The sequence below is a fragment of the Poecilia reticulata genome, linkage group LG23 (genome assembly GCF_000633615.1).
Source record: "Poecilia reticulata strain Guanapo linkage group LG23, Guppy_female_1.0+MT, whole genome shotgun sequence".
NCBI lineage: Eukaryota > Metazoa > Chordata > Actinopteri > Cyprinodontiformes > Poeciliidae > Poecilia > Poecilia reticulata.
The window spans coordinates 7,417,384-7,435,879 of NC_024353.1; the positions used below are offsets into that span (position 1 = coordinate 7,417,384).

General features: G+C 38.4%; 1 protein-coding gene across 4 annotated transcripts in view; it reads left to right on the forward strand.

Annotated features, from left to right (window-relative positions):
• Window positions 1-18,496, forward strand: part of phf21b (PHD finger protein 21B) — a 62,122-nt gene that overhangs the window by 3,894 nt on the left and 39,732 nt on the right. Inside the window, exon 1 of one of the 4 annotated variants that reach the window (XM_017302883.1) lies at window positions 2,601-2,695. The exons of 2 other annotated variants lie outside the window; for them this stretch is intronic. The gene's annotated coding sequence lies outside the window, so the exon portion shown is untranslated. Of the gene's footprint in view, window positions 1-2,600; window positions 2,696-4,735; window positions 4,769-18,496 lie in introns of those variants that run through there. One more of the 4 variants, XM_017302884.1, reaches the window with a different exon arrangement.

Consider the following 18,496-nt stretch of genomic DNA (forward strand, 5'->3'; position numbering starts at 1 on the left):
TGTGTGTGTGTGTGTGTGTGTGTGTGTGTGTGTGTGTGTGTGTGTGTGTGTGTGTGTGTGTGTGTGTGTGTGTGTGTGTGTGTGTGTGTGGAAGGAAGGAATGTTTAATTTTATTGCCTTCTATTAAAAGTCCAACCAGGGACTCAAGTCCAAGACAAAAAAGACACTTTATAAAACTTTTATTTATATTGTTCTGCATTTCATTATGCATAAGCAAAGTGTACATGTCTATTAATTTAAAGATGTTTATTTTTCATAATTCAGCGTGGTTTGGGGATGGAACAGATTCAATTAATTTTAGTTATTTTAAATGGAAAAAGTTAGTTTGACATTTGGACAGGTTGATGTTTTATCTCGATCACAGAACAAATTAAACTTGTATTTCGAGCTTCTGCTGTACTTTAACCATTTCTCCTTTGATTTTGTAAATGTGGTTGTTGTGGTTGACCTTTGACCTTTGGGCTCCTTCAGAGTTCCCATGAGCCTCTGGGGTTGGAATTGAACTGTAAACCATGTTTGTTCCAGACGAAGATTTGGACGGTTGATGTGACTTTTCCTCTGGTTATACGTCTGAATTTCTCCTCATTTTTAAAAAATATTTTCCATTATATTTGGGGAAAACAAACTGTAGGGAAACCTTTAATCTGATTTTATAGTAAATATTTGATTCTAAGGTGCTAAATGTTGCTAACTATATAAATCATTAAATAGATTCTCCTCTGAGCTCGTTTTCTGTAGCTGGTAATCTGGTCCACCATGTTTTTTTGAGTAATCTGCATTGATTTTTCTGCTAAAACGTTCAGTTTTTCTCCTGCTTCCTGCACAGAATCAGAGGCCTTGTTATCTGATCCTGAGCCTTTTTGTCTTTCATCTTTTCATCCTATTTTAAAGTAAACTTAAACTCTAAAGTGTGTTATCAGTTTGTTTACTTTCTTTTCATTTTGTGTAGAGAAGATGACACACTTCAGAATAAAAGTTTAAATGTTTAAAAGAATCTGATTTGTCATCTTGAAGGCTGCAGTCTTGTAGCTAATCATATTTGCTTCAGTAACTTTATTATGAAGCATCACTTCTCTTAATTGAGTAAAATGTCTGTACACTGTGAATAACTTCACTGAATGAAGAACAAACTTGTTTTAACCAAACATTCACCAGACGCACCTGCAGTTTTTTTTGTTAAAATTTCATGTTTTATATAAGAAACTGATTGAAATTTTTTATTTCTCCTGATTTTGTTGTTGTTACAAAATTATAAATTAGATATTTTCATTTTGGTTTTTAAAATACCCAAATTTCCACAAAATTGTATATTTTATTCTGTCTGATGATGTAATTTTTAAATATTAAATGATTGATGTTTTGATCAGTTACTCGGTATTTGAGTCGCTTTTTTAACAAATACTTTGTATTACTTGACTAAAATGTTACTCCACTCACCTGGTGAGAATAAATTTGTACCTTCAGCCCTCCGTAGGTAAATCTCCAGCTTGAGAGAGAGGGGAAAAAATTGAAACATTCGCTTAAGAAGTTTTCATGTTAATTTTAACATTTAAGCTGCAACTTCCTGAGTAAAGTAAACACAATGAGTTGATAAAATCAGTTTGTATTTTCAGACTCTGGTCGGGTTGAACCTGTAGCTTCTCTGAGGGAATGTTAAAGTCCACCGTTTTTTGGGGGGGGAACCTGCAGGTCGTTTCATGGCCCCAGTTTGAGGTTTGGAGGTGGAAGTTAATCCTCCTGTTGTTTTCTGCTCTGCTGTTTATCGACGGATGGATGGAAATGGGAAGGAAGGGTGATCAGAAACTGGGAATAAATTAGGAGGAATGACGTGAATTTGACTCTCCTCGGGTTTAAATTTGGCCTTGCACGAATCGATTCCTCCTGGTTCTGCTTGGTTTGCTATCCGTTGCGTCATGGCGGCGGGCCTCACCGGCCTGTCAGGCAGCAGATGGGGGGCTTTTGGAGCCTCCGCTCCGGCTTTTCCTCTCCGTGGTGAACCGGTGGATTTCTCCCTGAGGAGAGCGAACGTTTCGCTTTAGTCCGACGTGTTTCCGGAGCAAACCGTTTCTGAAACAAAACCCGCAGCTCCTTGACTTGAAAGCAGTATGCAGGCAGCATCCGTAACCATGGATACGGCCGGTTCTTCCTCTCCGGCTCTGTGATCGTCACTTTTGGCTGTTTTTTGACGTTTGCTTCGGAGCAGATCCGTTTAGAGAGCGAGGATGATGATGTGGAGGCATTTTAATTTATAATAAATGTTTTAATGAGAACTGCTGTGATTCTGGACGGTTGACTGAGCAGACGATATCGCTAATGTAATTTGTTTCCAGACCGTTGGGATATTTCTGTTGCCGGACAAGTAGTCCTCGTCTTCTTAAAAATGTATCTGAAATTAAGACCTTAAAATGTTTTAAATTCTTTAAAAAAAAAAGTTGGCCTTAAATAAGTTGAATACAAGTCTTAGATTTTTGTTGTGGCAGGACTATTTATGAAGTTTATTTTTCACGTGAAACTTTTCTGTCAGGCAAAGTTTGAGTCACCTGCAGACATCTTCATTACCTTCTGTGAGGCGGTATAGGCTACCGCTAATTAGCTGCTAATATCCTTGCTGGCTTCATTTCAAGTTTATTTCTATCGCATATTTCAACAACATGATAGTCCAAAGTTCATCTTAAAAACGCCAAACTATCACAGGGTAAGTGCAAATTTATCGCTGTTTGGCCGGACAACGTTCGCCAGTAGCCACCTTTGTTGCTAACCCGTGCTATGCTACGAGTAATTCAGGGAAAACGAGCTTGGCACTACTGCTACTTAAAATATTACGACGTATTAGGGCCATTGTAAACAGAATAAAGGAGTAAGTTTCTACCAATTAATTCTACAAATTTTTTTGTGTGAAAAAAAAAAGGAAATTGAAAAAGTCGAAAATTTGCCAGAAAAAAATCAAAATGTGTGATTAATTTCACATACCTCCTAAAAATAATAAAACTAGAAAATTTTCTAAGCTCGTAAGGTTGGAAATGTTGAACTTTCGGAAATTTTCTGAGTTTCAAACGTTCAATTTTTAACTTTTTGAGTTGAGGAATTTCCACTTTTTTTCTAGAATATCTCTGAGATTAATGTAAATATTTTAGTTTTTTACAAAATGAAATTTACTCCATTTTTTTTCTATCCACATTGGCCCTAATAAGGCAATATAAATGTGAAATTTTTATGTGCATTAAGTTTTTTTTCATAATGGTCTTTAAAAGTCTTAAATTTGAGTTGGTGAAACCTGCAGAAACCCTGCCAGAAGCGAATATTTAGAAGTTTGATTTCTTCATCTCTCCCTGAAAGCAGCCGCTCTGATTGGCTGGCTTCATCCGTTTTCCAGCTGCTGAGTGTCACACGCTGCCAAGCAGGAGAAATGGGGTTACTCTGGAGCAGCGAGTTGGTGGAAAGTGATCCTGACCTTATTTAGGAAGCATTTTAATGATACATGATGCTGCTTCCTGCTCCGCTCGGCTGGAGAAGCTGCTCGCTTTCCACTTAATCCACGTTTGCATCGACACATGTAACCTCTCGCTGTAGAAGACACAATCCAGTTAAATCATTCCCAGTTAGTCGTTAGAAAATAAACCTCGCTGTGTGAAAACGAGCTGCTGCGCCACATGAAGCTCCCTTTTAACCCAGTTTCTCTGCAGATTATCCACCTCTTGTTTCACATAACGCTGTTTATGCTGCACTAATTGGATTAGAGCGATTTATTCAAGCGTAATAAGCATTTTTTAGAGACAGAAAAGTGGAATAAAAAGGTTGTAGAAGAAGACCCGTTGGGTGAGGTTGGTGCTTATGCAAAGCAGAAAGAGAAGGTTGCTGAGCGGCTTTTAAAGTAGCAAACAGTGGGATTTTAGTAAAGTTCTCATTAGGATCACTTTTCTGGTCCATCTGGACTCCTTCAGGGTTTCTCTGTGGCCGTGATGAGTTTACTACAGGAACCAGAATCAAACCAGATTATAGTTTACACCTTCTCAGGATTAAACTGTAATTATCTTTTCAAACCTGGTCTGAGTGTTTCACATGTTGATGTTAGAAGTATTGTTTTAGTTGCATCTTTTGCTACAAATGAGGAATCGTTCACTAAAGGAATGCTACAGTATTGCATTTTAGGCAATACAATGTTTATTCTTTTATTTAAAAAAGGAATTTAATCATTTGTGTATATGTATTTTTGCGTGTTTCTAATAATATGTAAATTAAGCCAAAGTGGTTAAATGGAAAACCTGCAGAATGTGCCATTTTATCAAATTAATCTATTACTAGAATAATCGTTAGTTGCAGCCCTAGTTGACTCAATGCAGCTACCTTTGGGGGAAATACTAAAGGAATGGGTGCCTCTAGCTTAAAGTTGACTCTGTGTTCTCATTCTCAAAAAGTTTTGAACAATTTTGATAAATTTTTACACCATAAACTCTGCATCGGTCTGACTTCACGGTTTCTGTCACTCATCTGAAGCCGCCCACTTTTGAACCTCTTAAGTTACCTAGACATCTTCATTTAGCAGTTTTATCGACTTAAATTAGCTCTGAGCCAACAGGAGGCATTAGAGTTTATCAGTTGTTCTGTCAGGATTCAGTTGAAACATTTCAGGACGAAACTGGAGGCATGTTTGTTTGTGAGAAGCTGCTTTTCGGCTGCTGTTTCATCTCTTGTTGTCTTCTAGCTTTAAGTCTGAGCGCTAAGATGAATCTGGAGGACGCCCACGCAGCAGCAGCTCCGTCTCAGAGGAGTAAATATCTGCCCTGCTTTTCTTCTCCCTGATCCTGACTCTGCTGCCACTCCGCTCCCCCCATCCCGTATTTTAGTTTGTATCTCTTGCAGACCTGCTTTAATCAGCTCAGAGAGAGAGAGAGAGAGAGAGGGAGAGAGAGAAAGGTTTAATTAAGAGCAACATGGCAAGAAACCCTGCAATGACTCTTCCTCTGGGATGATCCTTCCTCCTCCTCCTCTTCTTCTTTAATGCTGCTCAGATTTAGAGGTGAAGGTTTCTCTGGAAACTCTGACCTGCAGCACTCAGAGTTTCCCAGAATCGGCTTCAAAATGAAAACATGAGGCTGTCTGCCATCTTATTTATTCTTTCTACATTATTTTAACCTCTTCTTTAAGTTTGAGATGAAAGAAAGAGACGCTTTCCTCTCAGGAGGAAGTGACACATTTTAGTCAAGCAGAGAATTAACGTGTGTTTATCAAAAAAAAAGAGAGAAAACGGGAGAAAAACACAAAATATCAGGCCTCAGAAATTAATGGAAATCCTGTAGATCAGTGTTTCTCAACCTTTTTCGGGCCAGCGCCCCCCTAGCCCTAATCCAGGTCCCTCACCGCCTCCCACCAAATAATTTGTAGGTTACTTTGCACTGACAATTATTTTATTAATAATGTTACTATCATTATTGTAGATGTTTTGAATCGGCGCACCGATTATGTTTTCCCATACACTTGAGCGCGCCTTACGCTCCTTCACCTCGCTCACATAACGGGGTAAATGTAGCGAGTTTTGCCCTAAACGTATCGGCGTCTGGAGGAGGGGGATTGGGGGGGAGGCGAGCGTATGTTTCTACGCTCCTTCGTGGGAGGCGCCGATTTATGTTTTCGCATCCACCTGAATAATGTGTAGTTGCGCCCCTACCCATGGCACTTCAACAATATTATTTTACCTTTTATCTGGAAATAGTGTCTGTTTATTCTTGCCATACAGTCCTCTGTATTAAGTATTGCTCGAAAGGTCTTGCCATACCAGTTTATTCCTCCGTATTTACTTTAGTTTCTTTGGTTGCTTTTATTCTTTTATTGATGAAAAAGTTCTAGTTCCACTGGCAGATTATTTCACTTATAACATGGGAAAATGTTTTGTTACAAGTGAAATAATCTGCAATTTTAAGAAATTGTTGACTTAAAACAGGCTCCTGTGTCTGCTGAAAAGTTATTTGTAAGTTAGTTTTATCTTATTTCAAGTGTACTAAGCAATTTAAACTGGAACCTAGAGAAAACATACTTGATAAGATTTAGTTTTGCAGTCTAGTAGAAAAAAATAAGATTTTATTAAGGTAATGTTTATTGTTTCAACAAAAGAACTACAAAATATTGTACAAAATATTGTGGGGCTGGAGGTCAGGTTTGCCCAGCAGCTGATGAAGTTCTCCATCTTCATCAGTGAAGAGTGAATCTGTGCAAACAGCAGCAGAAACTCAGTGTTTCATCAGCTCAGCAGCGGCAGCAGCTTCTTTATTTGTTGCGCTCACAGCCGTTCCCCGGGGAAATAACGGGAGTTTGTTTGTAAAATCCGGCTCCTTGCAGGGAGCAGGAAGTGAAAACGGAGCAAACATGGAGGCTGGGTGACGGAAACAGGATGAGCTTCACTTTCACTGCAGATCCATCATTAATCATCAATATGAAATATCCAGTCAGATAAAATGTAAAGTCTTCTGGATTTTGCATAGTGAAATACAACTTCCTTCAAACCCTTCACAATAAAAGCCTCAAACCGTTACCCAATGTGCTGAACACTTAAGTGTCTTTTAGACTCTTATTAGAGCAACTTTCAACCCAGACGTTTTATGGTCGATTCCTCACTCCAGAGGTCAAAGTGCCTTTGGGCAAGGCACCAATTTATATTGATGTAATAATCGTAAGTTTGATTGGGTGAAGTTTAAACCAGTTTGAGCCGTCGGTCCGTTCATCTTCCACACTGTTGACTGGCTTCCTGCAAACAGCAGGTAACAGAGTCCAGGATTAAATGTTAAGGGTAATATAAAAAAATAAACCTATAATAAATATTTAAGAAATTATGAATAAATACATATTAAATTAAATAATAAAATAAATAAGTATAAAATCTATATTAAATAAATATAAAAAATATAAAATATAGAAATAAAATATGAAAAATAATTAATTGTAAGTAAATACAAAAACGAATAAAATAAGTTTAAAAAGTCTCAAAGATTTAATACTAGCACTTATAGAAAATTAAAATAAAACTTAAAATAGAAAAATAAAAATAAACAAAAATAATCCTTAATTTTGGCAAAAATGTAACATTTTAGTGTTAAATGAACACTAATAGAAAATAGTTACATTTGCTAATTGATTTAAAAAACTGTTCATGAAAAATACTTGTTCTAAAAAGATAACAGGACAAAGTAATGCAGTTCTAGTCCAATGTTCCTGCAGAAATTCAGTGTTTGGATAATTTAATAATTCCTTAAATTATCCTAATAACGTTTTACAAAGTGCTGGTTGAGCACTATTTAGATTAAAAGTTTGTAGCCTTGGAAATAAAAGCTACGCCTAAACAAGCAGACGCTTTTGACCGTTTTCTGGTGATTCCTTCCTCCGTTTGGTGAGCAGAGTGAAGACAATCAGAAAAGCCAAAGCCTGCAGACATTTTTCTTGTTGTCAGTTTTTGGAGGTTTGCAGGTGAAATTGTCCCGTGGCTCCGTCGATTTCTCGTCGTCTTCTTTTTCTCCCTTCGGGGAATCAGGCGGTCATGTGGCGGCGAGCCGCACAGCTCGGATTATCCTCCTCAAAAAGCCGTGAAAATCGCTGTAATAATTCAGAAATTGCCTCTGTGCGCCGGCCTCCAGCGCTCCATCCTATGTTTGTATAGCGGAGACAAAGTACCTCTTTGACTGCTGCGTAATTTGGATGTTTTGTTTTGTTAGAGGGTTTTTTTCTTTTCTGCCCTCTTTTTGTGGTTCCTTCAGTGCAACTCCATGTCATCGGTCAATTTCACGCAGGCCTGAAGTTAATCCTCTCACTTTCATGGGTAGAAATGTGGTCTCTGTGTCTGTAGGCAGAAATATATACATTTATTATTGTACACGCTTCTGTGGTGCTCATTAGTTCCAGTTTTTATTCATTAATCTGATTATTTACAACCTACAGCTGGAGGATGTAGATGTACATTTAGCCTGAGGTCGTACAAATTGCTGCTTCATAATTCCTAGGCTCTTATTTTGAAACCACTTTTGAATATTTAAAGTTGTTTTGTCTTAATTAAATTCAATTCAGAAATATTAAATTAACCCCAAAGGGACATCAATACTGTAGTAACTCATAATATCCAATGTTCTTGTAAGACTTGTAGCTGCTAATGGCTGTAGCTGCAGTAGCAGTCAGTCCTGCATTAAATCTGAAGGAGTCTCTGACTGAAGACATTCTGTTGTGTAACAGTCTCATAACAACAGTGCTAGAGGTTGTTCATAATGCTCTTCATTTCATGAAAAATCCTACATTTAAGATATATTCTTTTAAAAAAACAAGCTAATTTGGGACCACAACCTACCGCTAATAGCTAAAACCTGCTGAAACTTGTAACATCTGCTCCAAAAACAGTTTAACTGCATATTTTGATGGTTCAAAAACACAAATATACCTTAATTTACGTTACTATGCTTGGTGGAAAAACCTCTATGGTTTCCTTATTGGGGATTTAACCAATCAGCACCATGGGAAATAAATGCCACTTCTGGATTGGCTGCTTTCCAAACGTCGTCCATTAGCGTATCAAGCAGCATTTCCAAGTTTCTTTAAATTTCAAATATTTTAGATGCGTTTTACTAAAAGAATCAGTGAATTGATGAAATTTCTGATATTTTGGAAAAATCCACAAATACTGAACCATGAATAAGCTTTACTGTAGCTGGAAGAGTTGGCTAAGAACTGGTGAGAACGAATCACTCAGGTGAAGGCTGGAGTTTTTTTCACCAATGCTCTTTGGGTTTCCATGGTGATGTCAGGGCGGCCATCTTGTTTGACAGCTTCTATTTATTTGGACGTTAAATTCAGGTCAACTCTATGACAACGTATTGGGGCCAGACTAAGATTTATTTATTTATTTTTTTTAAACTTTTATTTACCAGAATAAAGACGTAATATTAGGAGAATGAAATTATGATAATTTTATGCAAACTAATGCACACAAAAATAACAAATTAAAATGAGAAATGTTGAGAATCTTGTGAAGTTATACGTCGATACTTAAGAGAAATATTTCAGCCTTTAACATATCAACATGAAACTGTCGTCAGTAGCAGAAACAGTCATAACTCTATCCAAGCTTTTTTCTTTAAAAAACCTTTTTTCTTTTGACTTTAAGATGTTATTCCAGTAAAATTGTCTTTATTCTGCTGATAATATCATGACTACATTCTCGTAATTAAATGACGTTTCTCGTAACCTGGCCTTGACGCTCCACCATCCAACTCACAGAAAGGATAATTGAAATAAAACCTATTTTAAAAAAAATATTTTCACCCATTTGTGATTTCTTCCTCTGAAGAGGAAGCAAGAAAACAAATAAAATCAGACCGATGTTCAGAACAAATCTGCAGTTAAATAAGAAGAAAAACTAAAAAATTTAAGCTGTTTTCATGGATTTGGAGACAAAATGTTGCTTTAACAAAGTAAAATATTTTTCCATCTCCTGACGAATCAGATTATTGCAGTCTCTATTCTTTGGTTCATTTTTGTCGTTTTTTTTTTTAGTGGATTCTTCTTCCCGTTTACAACCTTCTCCAAACTATTTCCTCCTTGTTGCTGGTAGACATGAATCGTTGCGACCTGTCGGTGACCTTTGGGGATTTCCTGAAGGGTTTCAGGTGGAGTCGACGCCGGGAAGCGTTGGGTCGCTGCAGCAGGAAAGCCGGATTCATTGATTTTCTGTCTCTCTGTCGTCTTCATCCTCATCCTCAGCCTTAATGAACTTCCTCTCAGCTGCGGCCGTTTCGTGTCACCAGACAGCTGACGCGATTTGCTGCTTTTAACGTGACATCAGAGGGTTTGGAAACGGGGAATCTGAGACTGACAGTCTTGTTTTTTCTCTTCCTGCTCCTCCTCCATCCAGCGTAAGGAATGTTTTTCTGAGCCACAGACTGGCTGTTATATAATGTAAATATTCCACATGATGTGTGAAGCGTTCTCAACACGTTTTGGTGGTTTAGTTTCTGCTCATTGAATCGCAGCTGCAGGGGAAATAAACCGTCCCAGATGAGAAGAGGCCACTGGTTTTGGTTAAACAAGACGTGAAAACTTCAGATCCTTGAGTCTGGAGGAGATTCGGTTTAAAGGAAACTGTGGGTGGAGGAATCCACCAGAGAGCTGCAGCGATCACCGAGGTTTCACTATTGTTGTCATGAAGGTCGTTGCAGATTATCTTTGTATTCAGAGAGTACGGTGCAGCAAAAGGGACAAAATTAAGACTGTGAAGTGGCTAAATATATATCCCTCTGCTTTCCCAACATCCTTCCTGACGTTTTCAAAGACCAGAGTTCAGTTCAGTTCAGAACTGTCTAAAGAATCAACTCTGGGCCGTTTAAAGTGAACAAACAGCTCTAGTGGTTCTGGTTCTGAAATGATTCAAGACTCTTAACATTCAATTAAAACAAATTTCTGCCTTCAAGAATTTCTTGAAATCATTCCTGACTTTGAACAGGTTCCCAAGTCTGAACAGATTCCTAAATCTGAATTGATTCCTATACCTGAACAGATTCTTGACTGAACAGATTCCTTTTCTTACCCAGACTCTTGAAGAGTTTCATGAGCAGATTTCTGATGGATCATATTTGATGTATAAGTATATTTTGAGTGAGTTAATAATTTTTTTTGGTAATAATTTTAATTTGAGTGTCACAAATATAAATCTCTTGGAACAGAGACCTGGCCAAGATGGTCGCCATATAAAATAACTAGACTCATCCACTTATAGGCAGGTTAAAGCTCAGATCTGCACCAAACTTGACCTTTAACCTGAACTTGTGTTTTCCTCAATGTGCTGACCTCCCCAAACAGGAAGTGAGGTCGTTGAAGCTGCTGCTCTTTCGTTCTGCGCTCGTCTTCAGCTGAAGGCAGCAGCAGCAGTCTGCGTTGCAGCGTCAGCCTCCTCGATCCGGCAGCGGGAGAGGGAAAGTTTTCTGGCTCGTCTTTAATCTTTTATTCATCCTCTGAACTAAAGAGGTCAGCCTGATTAAACATGCAGCGCAGCGTGGCGCTTTGGGGAGCGGAGGCTCCTCCTGACCCCATTCTACGTTTGTTCCAGCAGTTAAAACCAAGTTTATTGTTTTAAAACCAGCTGGACGTTTTGTCTCTAAAGATGCTGAACCAGCTGATCCTCCTGATGGGTTTAATAAATGTGTAATTACCCAGAAACCATTAAAAGATGCTAAACGAATTTACCCGCTAATTATGGCGTTACTTTATCTCCTTAATGGCTGCAGCCAAGTTTTCATCGCCTTTCCTGTCCTGGATTTCAGCACTGCTGCTTATATTTGGTGATTTTAAAGCTACTTTAGCCGTGAAACGTTAACAGATGTTTAATCTTCCCAAAATCGGTCAATTTATCTACTTTTCAAATAGTGTTTGAAATATTTAGTTTAAGTAATTTGGTTTGATTGTGTAAATAATCAGAAGTCTAAAAATATATTTAAAAATATAGTAAAGAATTGATCATTCAAAATCTAATGATTTGTAAAAAAAATTTGAGTTAAAAATGAAATATGATAGACAAATGATTAAACTATGCTTTAATACTTTAGAAAAAAAATTAGGAAGATATCAAATTTTTGTATTTTTAAAATTAAAAATGGGAAGAAAAAATTTTTTTGCAACAAAATAAATACGTGCATCAAACAACTTGGTTATTTCTCCTATAATATGTGGAATATTTATTCTAAATTATAAAACAATGCAAAACTCTTATTTAGATTTTTAAATTTTATGTAAAAGAGAGAATTTCTTTGATTTGTGTGTGAAGAGAAACCAGGATTGTTTCTGTCTTTCTGCAGCTGGTTCCTTCTCGGCCCTCATTTTCTGTGTTGTGATGAGCTTTTTGGTGTGTGTGTGTGCGTGTGTGTGTGTTTGCGTGTGTGTGTGTTCATTAAGTCTTTTTCTGGAGCCAACAATGGAGTCTCTCTGCCAGCTAAACACACATCAGCAGAAAGAGGTCAATTATAGAGAAGAAGTAACAAAGCAAGAAGAAAGCCCCTGAGTGTTTGTCTTGATTAGTCTTTGTTATGGAAACCATTTCACAAATCGGACGCCTGCTGACATCCAGCTCTGATTTTCAGCTTTGAGCTTTATGTGATTTAAAAAAAAAGAAAAAAAAGCATAATTTTTCCTTTTAGATACAACTAAACTTCAAAAGAGCTGCAGGAACATGTTTAATTTAGAAGGGAGTGTTTCTGTTTGCTGGTTCGTAGATGACGGTGTTCATCAAGGCTCACTTCAAAGCCCCTTTAAAAAATTGATCAGGCCGGATCGGAGCTCAAGTGGATCTCAGGCTGATTTTTTCATTCGCTTTACAAGCGAAACGTGAGCAGCAGCAGCAGCAGAAGCAAACAGAGATCTCTTATTAATTCAGCTATAAAAGCCAAAATGGGGCCTGAAATTTTAATTTGTCTCAACGGAATATTTTTAATGAATTATTCCACTTTATAAATGTCAAACAGTTACTTTTCTAAAAAGCGAAGGTCATGATTTTTCATCTTTTTCATCGCATCAGCTCAGTTGAGAAATTTTTATATTTTAGCTTTAGTTTAAAATAAATTAAAACTTGCAACTGAAAAAAAAAAACTCAAAGCATCTCTGGGACATCAGGACCAGACTGGGGGACGGCGTCCCATCCAAGTTGTCGTCCTCCGTTACCCTGCAGGTCCACAGGGACTCCTTTTCTCAGTGAAAGGTCACGGGGTCACCTGCCTTTTAATAACAGAGTGTGGAAATGTCAGCGAATTTAAACTTTAAGAACCTGGAATTCTGCTGACTCATCAAAAATCTGAAACTTGAAATCAGTTTTTGGACAAACGTCTCCATGAAGTTGTCCTCCCCCCTGCTGACCGGGATCTGATCTGGGATCAGATGTTAAGGAGATGGAGGGATCTCTGTGGCGACTTTGGGATCACGCTGCCGGTAAGCCGCCATGAGCCGTCAGGTCTGCGCCTGGGAGCGTCTAATCCCGCTGTCCCCTCTCCAATCTGATCTCCAGCGTGGCTCCAGGCGTCGCTGCTTTAATGCTGATAATGCTGCTCGGGTTTGTGGGAAATCTAAGCTCTGAAATCCCTTTAATCATAGCGGCAGCCGCACAAACGCGGCCTGGAAAAGGGCCGAGTAACGACTTAACACCGCAGCGTTTCCTGGTTCTGATCTGATTTTCTCCTGAGCCGCTAATAACGCCTGTGATTTCACTGAGCGCAGCTTTGTTCTTTTACACTTTGTTTTTAGCTTTGAGCTATTTTAATCTTAACATAAATGCAACAAAATAAGTATTTTTAACAACCTGCAGAGAACCTTGTTAAATCTTTCTAAACTTTTTTTATGTTTTTGTTCTGGTAAAGTTATTCTTGTAGCAAATATTTGATCCATAGCAGTAATATTTTTAGTTTGACAGTGGTGTCCCCAAATGGGGGGTCAAGGGTGGCCGTGGCCCCCTATTGTAAAATGCTGGACACCCTATCGGCCCACTCCAGAGTCATACAGAGTCTTCTTCAATGGAGACATAAATGTGAAACTATATTTACTTGCATAGATAAATTTTACATAGATAATTGTTTTTTTTTTTTTAGCCTAAAATTTCTATTGGCCTGGTTTGGTCACCCTTATGAAATATTCTTTTGCGCTGCTGCAGTTTGCAGCCTAGACTGGCGTTAAAACATCGTGTAGCTCCGCCCACTTTCCCCCACTTCCAGCCAAATGGATCATTTAAGGCATTTCCTGCTCAATTTCATCAACAAAGTTAATATTGGGAAACTTTTTCTAACAAAGATTTACCTAACCTAATGAAACGGTATCTGTAATGTTTTTTCTGCTCATGTTTGGTTGATGTTTGTGACGATGAAAGCGTTTTACTAAGCGTTCCTCTGAGTCAGTACCTCCATCTTTGAACTCAGCATCGCGACCAGCAGCCGTTTAGCTTCACTTCTTCTTCTTGAGAAAACGTCCGTTTCTCTCCTCCCGCTCCATATTTTGGTCCGTTTCTGGAATTGGTTCTCTTGGTCCCAGAGCTGAGGCTGTAAACCAGTGAGGAAGACTCTTTCTGCTCCAATGTTTGTTATTGACGAGTGGCTGAAGGTGTGATGAAGAACTGCTTGCATGCCAACATCCTAATTCTTCGTAAGACTCAGAGTTTAATAGATTTTTTTTCCTTCTGATTCCATTATTTTTGTCCTTATTTCACAAATTTTTTTAAACATAGTTTTGTCTCTTTTTATTCAAGTTTCACCCTGATTTTATCCTATCTGATTTATTTATTTATCTTTTAAATTCTGGTTTAGATTTTACTTTCATCCTAATTAACTTATTTTCTATTATGATTTATCTTGAATACCTTTTTATTATTATTATTATTTTATTTCTGTTTCATTTTACTTTTTACTTTTATTCTATTATGTTTATTCCAGTTCATCCGAATTCTTAGTCTAAGTTTTATTCAGATTTTTGTCCCTGTTTGTTATAATTCATTCCAGTTTTATTGATTATTTTTTTATTCTCCCTGATTTTGCTCTGGATAGATTCTACTTTTTTCTAAACCTTTTAAACTTTGCTTTGTTCCTTGTTTTTATTTTAAATAGTTTTTGCTCCTTTTTTTATCCTGATTTTATTCCAGACTTTTGATTTTCATCAGATTTTTATCCTGGTATTAAAGCATTGACTTTAGATAAATCTAGAAGACATTGCAGTAACGTCTTTAAATTCTCCGTCTGGTCTGACAGAGCTGCAGTGAAACCTGTTATATGTGTAATTAATCGTCCCTCAGCTCCAGCTGTGCTGATCAGACAGTAAATCCACAGCTGGATCTCTGCTCAGACGTTTGCTCTCAGGTTCGGAGTGAAAATGTGAAAGAGAGGGGGGGGGGGGAAAGTGGTTCTGTGAGTCACTCACCTAAAAATATCAGGCGTGCAGCTTCAGTTCTTCCTGCCGGGTTGCGCTGACCTGTGAGTCAGCGCTCCAGCTGGAGTCGGCGCTCCGAGGAGGGAAACCTGCCGGAGAGGACAGGATGGGAGCGGGTCGGGCCCAAAATGGCCGCCGCGACCAGAACTGTAACTTAGAATGAGGAAATTATTGAACCGTAACATTGAAAATGCAGCAATGAGAACATCAGTTTAAGATTTTTTAACATTTCCAGTTGAAGTTTTTGCTACCTGATATAAACAGACTAAAATTCTGGACATTGTTTTCCTCTGCAGACGCATTCCTGATCAGTTTCTCTGTTTTTAGTCGTTAAAAAACCACAAAGCTGCAGAGCGAGTCTTCATGCAAACACTTCCACATTCTGATTGATTCTCTCTGTGATGCTGCATCTTTAAAAATTCAGATAAAACTGTTTTATATATGGAAGCTAAAAACAAGCTTGCTTCTGCCTGTTAGCTGGAAATTTTTAGCATTTCTGTGAACCTTAGTAAGGTGCTCGGTTTTCTTTGAACTTCAGTTCAAGAATGTTACAAATTGTTCCCATCCAAGCACAGGTGGCTTTTTATTTACGTGGGTAAAATTATCTTTTTTTTTTGCAGTAGAATATGTTAAATATTTCCGACAAAACAGGAGTAGATTTCCTCCCAAAAAAAACAGAAATTTTGAGACTAATCTCATATTTTGTAGAAAAAAATGTGAAAAGTTCTGGGCTTACAAAGCAGAAAAATTTTTACTTTTGGAAATTTTCTAAGTTTTAAAAGTCAAAACAAATTCACTCAGAAATTTCCACGTTTTTGTCTAGAAGATTTCTGAGATTAATCTCAAAGTTTTTGTTTTTTTGACAGAAATGTACTCATCGTTTTTTTTCTATCTACAGTGAATGCAACATCCTAATAATCGTGTTTAAAGTTGTTTTAGTAAAGATTGGGACGACTGAAAAAAGTAAAAATTTTGACTTTAATTGGACATTTTTCCACTTTAATCTCAGAATTCTGACTAGAATCCCAGGATTCCAGCTGTTTTTCTTAGAGTTCTTTTGCTCCAGATTGTTATTTCTCCTCCGTACTTTTGACTCAAATTTTTGACCGTCACGTAAAGTTTGGACACTGTTGGGATAAATCATTCCAACATGGCCGCCCATCTTAAACCTGGCTGCTGTTGATGTTTGCAGAGTCGTGGTTCTGTTAATCCAGGCTGAACTCGTTGTGGATCAGAGCAGCAGCTTCTTCTCTCTCTGCTGCAGCCAGAAGATGGCATGATTCAGTTTCCTGTTCTGCCTCTATTAATAACCGCCATGTTTTAATAGTGAAAGTCTGTAAATAATCACCGTCTCTCTTGTCTGAATGCAACAGGACCATATTTCTCTGTTAGTTCAAGGCCGATTCTCTGATCTGAGGTTAGATTTAGGGGAGGAACCAACAGAATGGAGGTGAATCGTTCTTCAGAGGGAAAATAATCCATTTGCTTAATCACGTCTCTTAAAGTGTGCAGCCAAGTTGCCTGGTAACCGAACGGCAGCAGAAACGGTCGACTTGGAGTCGTATTTAACAAAAGCAGCAGGCGCAGTGTTTAAATGCTGACGTGTTCAAGGCCTGAACACACACAGAGCTGCTCGAATCATTCTGCTTTTATCCTCCAGAGAACACGACTGTTGCCTTGAATCTTTGTCCTTCTGGCTGAGTGAAGCAGCTTTGGCTGCTCTGGGATCAGTTTATCCGGTTTCCATGAATCATTGAAGACCATTTGTTAGTTCTAATAATTCTTTCAAAATTGTATTTTCCAGCTTTTTAGGAAGTAGTAGACCCCTCCTTGTTTCATATTGATGATTTCTCTTTCAGTTTATCTCATAATTATGATGTTGATGCCTTGACTTAGGAGTAATTCCCAAAGATAAACAACATTTTCATTTTGGGTCAAATGAAGATCATAAATGCTCTTAAAGGGCCGGTTCTGCCAGAATGTATTGATAAAACCCATTACAAAATACTCATCTCTGCGTTCATTGAGTACTTCTTCAATTTAAATAAAACTGAACATCTTTGGCTCCCTCCAGGATTTTATGATTTTCTTCTTTCGTTTGTTTTTGCAATCTAATTCTTGATTTTTTTTTTTTGAGCTACTTTAAGAATATTTGCAAGAATTTTTTGTGATATTCGTATGACTGTAAATGTGAATTTTTGTCGCTAACGGACGATAATTTAAGGCTGAGGTAGCAGAAGTAGAAGGAAACACTGCCACCTGCAGGTTGGAGTTGGCATTGCTTAAACCAGTGGTCCCCAAACTACGGCCCGCGGGCCGGATCCGGCCCGCCTCCACATTTGGTACGGCCCCCTGAACAATACCAGAGAGCATTTAGATTTTTTTTTCATATACCGTATTTTCCGGACTACAAGCTGTTTATATGCGGATTTTTCTTCAACCACCAGGGGGCTCTTTAGCAGGAAGTGAATCATTGGAAGTCTGGTTACTTGCGCGCCAACATTGAGCCCACAAACAGCAAAATGAGTAAGAAACAGATCAGATGTCTTTTGAAAGTTTTTTTACAAAGGGGAAAAGGCCCAGAGAAGAGACAGGAGGATGGATTTATCCCGTACCGGTAGGTGAGTCCCACATTACAAGCAGCTCTGCGTAACATGCGCGACCGGCTGCTAATGAGGCAATGAAGCTTCAAGCTGCTTCGTCATGTAGAGACCAAGCAGGCTGTGGATATAAGCAACACACCTCGGGTGTCGTTGTCTCTCATCACTCCTTGATGGGACCGTCTGGTTGCAGAGAAACAAGCTCACGGCTCCCGTTAATCATCGTGAGTTAAAATTTTCACGAAAGTAAAATGTTCGTTTTTGTGGCGCATCTGTATCTTATTTCAATGGGATATATAAACGTTACCATAGCGACCAGGGTCAGAGCGTTTGGGCAGTGGTTGAGAGGAGAGGAGTAGAGCTTCGGCCGATTCTCCAAACCTCTGTGACCACAGAGCTGATAAAAGTACAACTGGTTCGATTGGTTCGTGTTCAGCCACACGGCACGAACCGATTCCAGTCACGAACATCCCGATTCCAGAGGATAATCCAGTAAAACCCCCAACATAGCGGGAATTTAGAATAAGCAAACACGGATGACGATGTAGTAGCAATAGTGATAGTTTGTGGAGTCATTTTAGAGATAAAAGACGTAATAAAAAGAAAAGGCGGTGGATAAAGACGACGGGAGCAGCCGCTCTATTTGCTGCATTATGATTTGGAGGTGAATATGTTTTTTCATGATTAACATTTTTACCTGAATAAACATAATAATGACCTTTAGATTTAATAATAAACATTTCCACATATGATCTCCGATATCCACTGGACTCTCAGTTGCGCGATATGTCAGCTGTTTGGGATTCCCCTATGTCACCGCGCTTTTTGATTGGCTACCTGTCACATTCAACAGGTTGTGTTCKCGTTCCCAGTCAGGGAAAAACCCACAGGCTGCGATAAAAGGGCCAAGACGACCCAAATAGGGCATATTCAGTATTTAGTGGGAACACCAACATGCAGAAGCCTTATCTGACGGT